Raw genomic sequence first — 12,513 nt, 5'->3', positions numbered from 1 at the left:
AGGGTGCACACCCCATCACACACTTCCCACTACAAGATCCTGTTTTCAGTTGCTTATAACTTTTCCACGCTGTTCAGGCTGAAATTTTCAATGCCAGGTGTCTACATCAGGCTAATGTTTATTTATTGGAAGCTTGAGTTATTTCAAGGAACAAATTAGGGAAGCCTACATTGTTTTGCCCTTGTTAAAAAAAAATTCTTGCAACTTTTCCATTGAGAAACACTAGCATTCCATGCACCAGAACAAGAATGTTAGGAACTGTTAGGAAAGGGATGGAAAATAAGACAAAATATCATAATACCACTATATGGCACATATATGCCGCAACTCATGGTGTGCCCGCACATTGACTACTGTGTCCATTTCTGGTCACTCTATCCCATAAAGGATACAGTGAAACTGGAAAAGTTTCAGAGAAGGGCAACAAAGACGATGAAAGGTATGAAACAGCTTCCAGGTGAGGAGAGACTAAAAAATGTAGGGCTGTTCACCCAACTAAGAGGAGATTTGATAGAGGTCTATAAAATCATGAATGGTGTAGAGAAAAGTATACTCTTCCGCAATACAAAAACCATGGGTCACCCAATGAAATTAATAAGCAGCAGGTTTAATACAAACAAGGGGAAGTACTTTTTCACATAATGCACAATTGACCTGTGGCACTCATTGCCATGGGATGTTGTGATGGCTAACAGTATAACTGGGTTCAAAAAAGAAGCTGGAAGGGAAAGACAGGATGGATCACTCCAGCTGCCCTGTTCTGTACACTCCCCTTGAAGCTCTGGTAGTGGCTACTCTCAGAGATAGGATACTGAGCTGGATGAATCATTGGTCTGACCCAGTATGGCAGCCCTTCTGTTCTTAAGGGCTTGAAATTTGGCCAGGTGGTCACCCTGCTGTCAGAGTTGTGCCATTTGCTATGCTTGTGAAAATTGGATCCAAGTTATAAGCCTCAAAACATTGCAGTTTACATATCCTAATTAGAGACTTGGCAGGTAAATTCTCAGAAGATTCAATCTACACTGAGCACACTCCAGCCCAGGAATGCAGGGACTGAGCACAACACCAATTCAGCCTTATGCATAGGCATTATGATGATTCTTCAATTACATGATTACACATTTTTCCACAGGATCCCTACTTCATTCAGTGCACAGAATAAACAGTGCTCTAGGAACAAATCAGGGTTGTGTAATGAAAGAGGCTGTTGTCTGTAGGACCCCTGCCTCATTTGTTGCAGAAGTTGGAAGGTAAGTAGTGAAGGAGCCAGGTGACTGTAAGAAAAGAAAGGATAATCTTATGGTAATGGAAGTTGAATGCCACCCTGGAGAAATGGATTCTGTTCCTGTTGTTGGGAAGTGTACCTTTAAGAGGGTTTGGCAAGAGCTAATTGGAGCCAGTTGTGTTATGCAGAGGCTCATGTGCAATGCTGGTCAGTTAGAAGTCAGGCACTGAATGAAGTGGAACACTGTCAGATTCCTTGGCTCAGAGTGATTTTCAATCTGAACACCACACCTGCCTCTGCCAGAGTTCCTGTGTGATACTGGACAAATCAGTAAACCAAAATTTTTACAGCTGGCCACTAGTTGTGTTTCTTGTTTTAAGGGTCCACCAGGGATCTGACTCGCAGAAATGCTGGGCACTCATAATTGCAACTGCAGTCAGTTGAAGCTGTGCTTTGAACATGTAACGTGCTATAAAAATGCTAAATACTCTGAAAAATTAGACTCTGTCCCCCCCAAATTGGGCATTAAAGTATCTCAGTTATGCAGCTATAAAATGGGGATATAATACTATTACCAAATCTTAGAGAAGAGATGTGAAGACAAATTGATTATTGTGTGCGAAGCATTCAGTTCCTATTGCAAAAGCACTATAGAAATGTCCCTGAAGAAGTGAATAAAGCTGTATTCAGGGCAGCATTGGGATGGTGGCAGTAAAATAAGGTCTGGTGGCACCCTTTGAAATAGGCAGATAAACATAAAATATTGAAGAACTACTCATTCATTGATTAGCAGGGATCCCATGGAAAAAATAGTGTGTGATCATGTCATTAAAAACAAATAAAATGTATATGCATGCAGAATTAAAGATGCACATTCCAGAATTTCTTAACTTTTGAGTGCTTGCCTTCAGAATCTTAACCTTCCTTTTAATGTAGGTTTTTTGGGTGGTCATTATGTAATAAAAATAACTCACCTTTAAAAATTATACAGGGCACAATATGTGACAAACTGGTACTTCAAAGGAAACTGCATGGGCCTGCACTGACTTTCAACTTTGGACTATTCTAATTGCTTTGTAAGATATTCCTACTCTTTCAGGGTTGCATGGCGCCAGCTTCCATGGCGGCAGCTTCACCAAAGCATAATCTTTCCATCTGGCCAATGTATACAGAATACAGGCAACAATTGGCAACATTGCCTTCCTAGCCTATTGCAAGAAGTATGAATCATCATAGCGTTCGATAAATTAAGCTGTTGTAAACTGAAAACTATTTGGAAATCCAAACTTACATCTGAGTCATGCAGGAGAATTATCTCCTGTGTCCTACATAAGATATTCCTGTTAATATGCCTCAGAATGATATTAGCTTTTTAGCAACAACAGCATATTATTGACTCTCATTCAATTTATGATTCACTATAACCCCTGATCCTTTTCAGCAGTACTACTGCATAGAAAGTTGTTCCCCGTTCTGTATATATGCTTTTGACTTTTCCATCCTTTCACTTAATTTAATTTCATCTTGTTGATTTTAGACCAAGTGTTTGATTTGTTAAAGTTGTTTTGTATTCCAATCCTCTCCTCCAAAGTCCTTACAACCCCTCCCAACTTGGTTTCATCTGCAGATTTTATAAGCATATTCTCCACTCCATTATCCAAGTCATTAATGAAAATATTGAATAGTATCAGACCCAGGACTGACCTGTGTGCAACCCGATTAGATACACCCTCCCAGTTTGACAATGAACCACTGATAAGCACTGAGTATATATAGCATAGTAATTTAATCTAGACCACATTTCCCTAGTTTTCTTTTGAGTATGTCATGGAATTGTGCCAAAAGCCTTATTAAAATCGAGATACATCACATCCACAGCCTGATCCAGCTTGAAGTGGGGTCATAGGAAATGTAAGGTACTTACTAGTAACTGGAGTGCTTCAAGATGTACTCTGTATATTCACACTCTTGGTGATATGCCGGTCCAGTGCAGTTAGGATGGTGGAACCTTCTAGTAACAGTGCCTATTAGAGGGACGTGGCTACAGGAGAGGCATTGGTGCCATTGCTGCCTGAGTTCCTTCCAAATGCTAATGCAGAATACCAAGTAAAGATACAATTAGGACTCTGCAGAAGCAGGGAATGTGGGCGGGGAGTGTGACTATGCAGAGTGCATCTCGAAGTACTCCAGTTACAAGTAACCTCCATTTCTTCCAGTGCCCTCTGCATATTCCTACTCCTGGGAAAGTTTGGCGAGCAGTACCTCAATAAGGAAGAAGGGGTGGAGCCCTAATTTAACAACCATTGAAGTACTGCCCTACCAAAACAAACATTGGCCCCAGATTCTAAATCTAGTACATAGCGAACCCTTACAAAACTCAACAATAGGAGCATGTCTGCAAAATGCTGTAGATACGGCCACGGACCAACTACTATGAGCTCTAAGAGAAGAAGGAAGGGAAAGCGAAATTCACCTTTAACACTCCTCAATACCAAGTCTGACTCATCTAGATAGTGACTAAGCTGAATGACCCCTGCTCTTTGAAGAACCAGTAAAGAGATAAACAATTTAGAAGAACATCTGGAGACCTTCGTTCTATCCAGGTAATATGAGAGAACTCTTTTTCATCTAAGGAATGTGATCTAGCATCTCCCTTATGCATATGGGGTTTTGGAAAAAATACAGGTGTCTATATTTATTTATATGAAAATTGGAGACAACCTTTTGAATGAATCTGGGACATGGCCTAAGGACTATCTTGTACCTATGAAAAATAGCATAGGGGGGATCATCCATTAGTGCATGCAACTCACACATTCTTCTAGCAGAATTGATTGCTATAATGAAAGTTGTTTTTACTGAAAGGTGAAAAAGGGAGCAATCTCATAATGGCTCAAAAGGGGCAGACATCAACTGAGTCAATACTAAATTTAAATTCCACAAAGGGACAGGATCTCTAGCGTGTGGATAAAGATTCAATAGACCCTTCAACATTTTCTTCACCATGTTATATGATAAAATGGGTTTGTCTCTAATCTGCGTGTGTACCGATGAAATAGCTGCTAAGTGTATTCTAATAGATGTAATAGATATCCTAAGATCATTTGAATGGGGGTTGAGACTCGATCTACATTCCTATTTCCTGCCAATATAGTGAATCTTTTCCATTTGCAGTCATAACACCTTCTAGTTGAGTGTTTTCTAGCATTAATAAGAATTTGCTGAAACTCAAAGGACCATGAACTTTCTATTTCCGTCAAAGTCCTATTGCCCAAGCTGTTAAGTGTAGAGATTCGAGGTGTGGGTGGAGCACTTTCCCTGTTACTGTCTTAAAAGATCAGTCAATAATGGTAGCGTCCAGTGGTTGCCCTTGGGTATGTGGAGTAAATTCCACTGTTGTCTTGCTCATGCTGGAGCAACTAAGATCATCCTGATCAAATCTTGCTTTTCTTTGTTTAGAACTTTGGAAATCAAAGTTTAACAGATGGGAAATGGATACTTTAGATCCATTCCCCAGTTTAGGAGAAAGGCATCTGTTAAAGATTGGCTGCCTGCTCCTGCTCCTGAGCAAAAGAAAAGGCATTTTGTATTTAGATTGGTGGCAAACAGATCTAGAGTAGGGAACCCCCAATGTTTGAAAATATCCTGAATTACCGAGGTTTTTAGAGACCAGTCATGCATCTGTGATGATTGTCTGCTGAGACGATCCACCAATTGGTTGTGTTCTCCTAAAATGTGTAAAGCTGTCAGGTAAATGTTGTAATGTATGAACCAAATTCCATCTCTCTATCACTTCATTGCATAGGTGGATTAAATGAGTCCCCACTTGTTTGTTCACATAATAAACTGCAGTCATGTTTTCCATGGCAGCTTGGATAACTGAATTGCGTATCTGTGGAAGAAATGCTTTTAGGGCCTCTGTTTCTGGCTATCACAGGAACTTGTTCTATAGCTCCCATGCTCAGAAGTGCTTGTACCTCTATTCCTAACAGTCTCTCATGAGAGTGGTCCCTGAAGAGTGAGGGAGTGATGGGGGAGAGGGTGTATGGGCAAAATGATCTGAATTGGATGGTATAGAGTTCTTATTGTATCCAGAATCTATAACCAAGGTGAAAGATGTCCAACTATTATAAAATCTGGACAATGTCTCCAAACTGGTTTGCTAAGACTGGTTCAAAGCTCTTGACTAACTAGTCAAACCTGAGGTCTAAGATGTGGCAAACTAGGGGTGGCTGAGGGATTCTTTGTCCTCTTACAAGGTTTGAAGGGTTTTTTCCTATCTTGTGTCTGTAAGTAAGCCTGGTGCTGACAATATCATTACCTCCTCTGCTAGGAGACAAACTGTAACGGGGCGCACTCACCTCTTGCGAGCGCCCCTCCCCCGCATCTGTGGTCTGCCTTTGATGACTCAGCCCTCTGGCCGAGTCACACAGTGTCTGTCTGTGTGACGAAAGCAAAGCAAAACTCCTTCCAGGGTACAAGTCCAACAGGGGTCTCTCTCTCAATGCCCCCTGTAATGTCTGTCACAAGTTGTCCCCGGTGACAGTCTTTGCCCTCTTAGGGCCTTTCCAGCCACAACTCTCCAGTTGGGCCACTACAGTTCAGTTCCCCCCTCTGGGGGTGCCTCAATGTCCAGGCCATTTACCCCAGTGATTTATGGGGGTTGGGGGAGACCCAGGCCCACTCACTACTCTGGGGTTCCAGCCCAGGGACCCTGTAAGATAGCAGCTGTCTGCTGTGTCTCTTTATGTCACACGGCTTCTCTAATTCCCTGGGCCACTTTCCCGCGGCGTCTTCACCCTTACCTCAGGGCGTTGTCCTAGTGCAGTCCGAACAACCAGCTCAGGGATCCTTCTCGCTCTTTCTAGCTTCTGGCAGCACCGCCCTGTACAGGGTTCTGCAGCTTCCTCAGCCAGCCAGACACTATCTACACTCATGCAGAGATAAAGTTTCTTGACACCTTAAATGACTGTTTCTTGGAGCAGCTAGTCCTGGAACTCACAGGAGGAGAGGAATTTTTGATTTATTCCTAAGTGGAGCACAGGATCTGGTCCAAGAGGTGAATATAGCTGGACCACTTGGTAATAGTGACCATAATATAAAACTTTAACATCTCTGTGGCGGGGAAAACACCACAGCAGCCCAACACTGTAGTATTTAATTTCAGAAATGGGGACTACACAAAAGCAAGGAAGTTAGTTAAACAGAAGTTAAAAGGTTCAGTGCCAAAAGTGAAATCCCTGCAAGTTGCAGGGAAACTTTTTAAAGACACCATAATAGAGGCTCAACTTAAATGTATACCCCAAATTAAAAAACACAGTCAGAGAACCAAAACAGAGCCACCATGGCTAAACAACAAAGGAAAAGAAGCAGTGAGGCAACAAGGCATCCTTTAAAAAGTGGAAGTTAAATCCTAGTGAGGAAAATAGAAAGAGCACAAACTCTAGCAAATGAAGTGTAAAAATATAATTAGGAAGGCCAAAAAAGAATTTGAAAAACAGCTAGCCAAAGACTCAAAAAGTAATAGCAAAAAAAAAAAAAAAAAAAGTAAATCAGAAGCAGGAAGCCTGCTAAACGACCAGTGGGGCCACTGGACGATCGAGATGTTGAGGGAGCACTCAAAGACAGTAAGACCATTGCAGAGAAACTAAATGAATTCTTTGCATCAGTCTTCACAGCTGAGGATGTGAGGGAGATTCACAAACCTGAGCCATTTTTTTTGGGTGACAAATCTGAGGAACTGTCACAGATTAGGTGTCATTAGAGGAGGTTTTGGAACAAACAGTAATAAGTCACCAGGACCAGATGGTATTCATCCAAGAATTCTGAAGGAACTCAAATGTGAAATTGCAGAACTACTAACTGTGGTCTGTAACCTATCATTTAAATCAGCTTCTGTACCAAATGACAGGAGGATAACTAATGTGATACCAATTTTTAAAAATGACTCCAGAGGTGATCCCAGCAATTACAGGCCGGTAAGCCGGACTTCAGTAGCGGACAAACTGGTTGAAACTATAATAAAGAACAAACTTATCAGATATGTAGATGAACATAATTTGTTGGGGAAGAGTCAACATGTTTTTTGTAAAGGGAAATCATGCCTCACCAATCTACTAGAATTCTTTGAGGAGGTCAACAAGCATATATATAGTGTACTTAGTTTTCAGAAACCCTTTTACAAGGTCCCTCACCAAAGGCTCTTAAGCAAAGTAAGCTTTCATGGATAAGATGGAAGGTCCTCTCATGGATTGGTAAGTGGTTAAAAGATAGGAAACAAATGGTAGGAATAAATGGTCAGTTTTCAGAATGGAGAGAGGTAAATAGTGGTGTCCCCCAGGGGTCTGTACTGGGCCCAGTCCTATTCAACATATTCATAAATGATCTGGAAAAAGGGGCAAACAGTGAGGTGGCAAAATTTGCAGATGATACAAAACTACTCAAGATAGTTAAGTCCCAGGCAGACTGTGAAGAGCTACAAAAGGATCTTTCAAAACTGGGTGACTGGGCAACAAAATGACAGATGAAATTCAATGTGGATAAATGCAAAGTAATTCACACTGGAAAACATAATGTAAGCGTGTGGGACTCACCCCTGCGGCGCTTCCTGCTGGTCGCTTCTGGGAATTAGCTCATCCAGCCTCCGGAGCGCCCTCTGCAGGCTGGTGTCCCCTGCCGGTTGGTCCCCGTGTCCCTCCCGGACCTGGTGCCCAGTTATCTGGGGTGCTGCCCCCTGACAGTAACCTCTTTCTCTCAGGGTCTCCCCTCCCCAGGGAACCCCCACCCCCACCCCCTAACCCCACCTCGCCTCAGTTGTAGGCTACTGCCAGTCACCAACTAGCCCCTGCTCCCTGGGGCAGACTTTAGTATAAGCCACTCATCACAGGCTTGGGGTTTTTGGACCTGCTGCCTTTCTCTGCAACCCAGTACCTCTATGCAGGACCAGCTCCAGGCACCAGCGTACCAAGCAGGTGCCTGGGGCGGCCAATGAAGAGGGGGGCGGCATGTCCAGCCATTCGGCGGCGGGGCCAACGCTCCCTCTGGGAGCAAAGGACCTGCCACCTAATTGCCGCAGTAGAATGAAGTGGCTGTAGAGCTGCCGCCGATCGCGATCATGGCTGTGTGTGTGTGTGTTTGTGTGCGCGCGCATGCGTGCGTGTGTGCGTGCTTGGGGCGGCTCTGCCTCTATGGGGCTTTGGACAAGGCCCTGCAGCCTGGGGAGTTGCCAACCTGGAGCTCCCCAGCCCCTCTGGCCTTTCCTCAGCCCTGCCTTACTCTAGGTACCCTGAGCTTCCCAGCAGCCAGGCCCCTCTCTCTCTGAAAGCAGAGAGAGACTGTGTGTCTGCTCCTAGCTTTTATAGGGCCAGCTGAGTCTGTTTGGGGCATGGCCACAGCTGTGGCTGCTTCCCAATCAGCCCAGCCTAAGGCTCCCAGCCCCAGCCCTCTCTAAGGCCAGGACCGGGTGACCACCCCGCTACACCCAACTATACATACAAAATTATGGAGTCTAAATTAGCTGTTATCACTCAAGAAAGAGATCTTGGAGTCATTGTGGATAGTTCTCTGAAAACATCCACTCAATGTACAACAGCAGTCAAAAAAGTGAACAGAATGTTGGGAATCATTAAGAAAGGGATAGCTAATAAAACAGAATATATCATATTGCCTCTATATCAATCCATGGAACACCCACATCTTGAATACTGTGTGCAGATGTGGTTGCCCCATCTTAAAAAAGATATATTAGAATTGGCGAAGGTTCAGAAAAGGGCAACAAAAATTATTGGGGTATGGAACGGCTGACATATGAGGAGAGATTAAGAAGACTGGGACTTTTCAGTTTGGAAGAGACACGACTAATGGGGGATATGATAGAGATCTATAAAATCATGACTGGTGTGGAGAAAGTAAATAAGGAAGTGTTATTTACTCCTTCTCATAACACAAGAACTTTCACCAAATGAAATTAATAGGCAGCAGGTTTAAAACAAACAAAAGGAAGTATTTTTTCACGCAATGCAGAGTCAACCTATGGAACTTCTTGCCAGAGGATGTTGTGAAGGCCAAGACTAGAACATGGTTAAAAAAAATACTAGATAAGTTCATGGAGGATAGGTCCATCAACGGCTATTAGCCAGGATGAGCGGGGATGGTGTCCCTAGCCTCTGTTTGCCGGAAGCTGGTAATGGGCGACAGGGGATGGGTCACTTGATGATTACCCATTCTGTTCATTCCCTCTGGGGCACCTGGCGTTGTCGGAAGACAGGATACTGAGCTAGATGGACCTTTGGTCTGACCCAGTATGGCCGTTCTTATGTACTCCTCCAGCTCTAGCAAGGAACTGCTCTCAGTCTGTCCCTGCAGTGCTGCTTATACTAGCCTGCTGGGCCCTGATTGGTTGCTTCCCAGACAGCTATTCTAGGCAGCTTGGAGGATCTCTCTACTGCCCTTTTCTAGAGCGGGGTGCAACAAGGCCACAAGGCCTCCAGGAGGAGGCCTCAGAGCCTAGTCCACTCCATCAAAGTTGATGATATGTACTGCCTGTGATAATGGAACACTGAGATAGAAGGTCTTCTGTAAAGTGGCATAAGTCCTGGAGACTTAGCTGTGGATAGAGTCGCCTTTAATTACACAATGTATTATCTGTCTGAACGCTAAATAATCCATCTCCTTCAAACGGTAAGTCTTCTATTTTAGCCCTGGTGTCTAGTGGGAGACAGGATAAACGTAGCCAGGCTTGTCTACAAAGAGATAATGCTGTTGCAAGAGAGTTCCAGAGGCAGTATCAGACACATCAAACATTTCCTAAGGGCATATCTGACCACCTTTTGGCCTTCGTTAATAATGGTCGATGTTTGTTTCCTTTGGTCCTCTAGCATATGTTTGGTAAAAAGAACCATCTTATCCAACAATTCGAACTGGTATCTAGTCTTCAACAGTTAGCTGGCTATACACATATTCAAAGATGGGGAACAAAACAACTTTCTACCCAAAAAGGCTAGTTTCTTCCTTTCTTATCCAATGGGCTCGAAGGTTGAAAGCCAGATCTCAGTCTTTGAAGTTTTGTAGCAGCTATGACAAGGGAGTTCAGTTGAGGATGCACATGAAAACAAGAGAAACCCTCTTCTTGGATTTGATGCAACTTGTCAGCCTTTTTGGAAACTGGTTGACATGAAGAGGGTTTGGACCAAAGGGACTTAGCTAGTTGCCATAACCCTTCTACTATGGGCAAAGAGACTAAGTTTCATTGTTGACCCTAAAATATCAAACATTGGATTTTCAGTTTCCTCCAAAACAACTGATAGTAAATTCAGGGTCGATGCCATCCTATCCACTAACTCACAGTATGGAATTGCATCCTCAAAGGCAGTCAAGGCTATCATCATTCCAACATTGTCATCAGGAGATGAGCTGCTCTGCAACTCTCCTGAATCATAAGGAAATTTATGGAGGTCCCTCTTGGTATTCCTCTTCTGAGGTTACCTACTGTTCTGCAGGCTGGGGAGGATCTGACGGTCTCCAATCCCTGGCTGAAGGATCCTGACCTCTCTGTTCCATAGAAGACGGTGGAATTTATTCTGCCCCTGCAAAGTCCAGACTTCTAGTATGCCAAGAAATTTGAGAAAGAGTTGGCCAATACGGCCATGACATCTGGGGAGGTATAGGATAGTCCTGCCAGCTTGTCCAGTTTGGTATAGCAGTCTCCGAAGGATACTCAGGAAATCCGGGATCCCTCCTTAGAACACTTCTTCCAGGAAACAACTGTCCAGTTGACACTGACTGATACCAGATCCATCTCTAACTCCAACCTCAGATCAAATCCCAGGCCCAACACTGAAACCATTGGCGAGACCTTTGATGCAGGGATCCTAAACAGAGAAGTTGGGGAAAAGATTTCCCCTGGTGACCCTGTAGGGATTTGAGGTGGAAGAGGCAGTAAAACTGGGGAACTTTCTCTGACACTCTCTTGTCTAGGTGTCTTATCTGGGGGAGACTGCATTTCAGTTGGATCCGTAGAAGAGTGCATATCCCGTTGAATCTGAGGCCTGGGCTATACTAGCTGGGGGGTTCAAACTAAGATATGCAACTTCAGCTACGCTATTCACGTAGCTGAAGTCGAAGTATCTTTTTTCGACTTACCTGGCTGCCCTCACGGCGGTGAGTCGACTGCTGCGGCTCCCTCATCGACTCTGCTTACTCCTCCTGCCGAGGTGGAGTACGGGCGTTGATTTATCGTGTCCAGACAAGATGCGATAAATCGATCCCCGATACATTGAATGCTACCCGCTGATCCGGCGGGTAGTATAGACGTACCCTGAGCCGTAGGCTTCATCATGCGTTGTTGGTCCTTTGCTGATGGATCCGCAGGCTTTGATCTTGGGCCCATAGATTTGGATATAGGTCTGGATGGAGTCCTTGAATGTTGATTCCATCGCATGCAAGCGATTAAAAGAGCTACTAGAGACATGCTTAGCCTTCCTCTTCCTTGGAACTGCTGAAGATGTTCCATGCACATCTCACAGATCCTTATAACTCCTGTTTGGATCCGGGGTTGGCGTAGATTTTATCTTGTCAGAGATCAAAGCAGAGGATCTCACCATTAGAGCCTCAGTTGACTTGGAATAAGAGCTTGGCACCAAAGCTCTTATCATGGATCCAGATGACTTCTTGGATGCAGAAGTAGACTGAGCTGACTCCGCGCTCTCTTACTTTTTCTGCCAGATTTTGAAGTCTTGGATCTTGTAGGCATAGCAATTAGCATGTCCAGAAGCAGAAAGACTTGCAAGGTGTCCCTTCCCAGCTCAGGGGCAAGTGTGCTGCATATTTGGCAGCATGCTGGTGAGTGATTTTCACCCAAACATTTTAAGCACTGTACCTGCACATCAGAGGAAGGAAAGACTGCTGGACACAATACATATTTCTTGAAGCCTTGTTTCTTTGTGCTAATGTCCATCATAGCTATTATCTATTTCTAATCTAATTAAGAAAAACATATTTTTAAAACTATAAACTATACTAAATACTTAACTACTAAGTTACTACACTACTCATATAAAATTATTACTACCATTATTCTATTTATTTATATGAGTGTTTTGGGGAGTTTAGACTACGGCACTAATTGCAGAAAGAAGCAGATGTCAGATGATTCACATCCTAATGCTGCAGCATTTGGAAGGAAGTGAGGCGGCAATAGTGCCAACACTCTTATAGCCATGCTCCATGTCTGGCACAAGTACTAGGGACACAAAGGGAGGGGCAAGGGATGTCTAATAGGAACCACTACT

This window comes from Trachemys scripta, chromosome 2, assembly GCF_013100865.1.
Source record: "Trachemys scripta elegans isolate TJP31775 chromosome 2, CAS_Tse_1.0, whole genome shotgun sequence".
Taxonomy (NCBI): Eukaryota; Metazoa; Chordata; order Testudines; family Emydidae; genus Trachemys; species Trachemys scripta.
The sequence above is the reverse complement of the archived record's forward strand: the minus strand, read 5'-3'. Positions refer to the sequence as shown.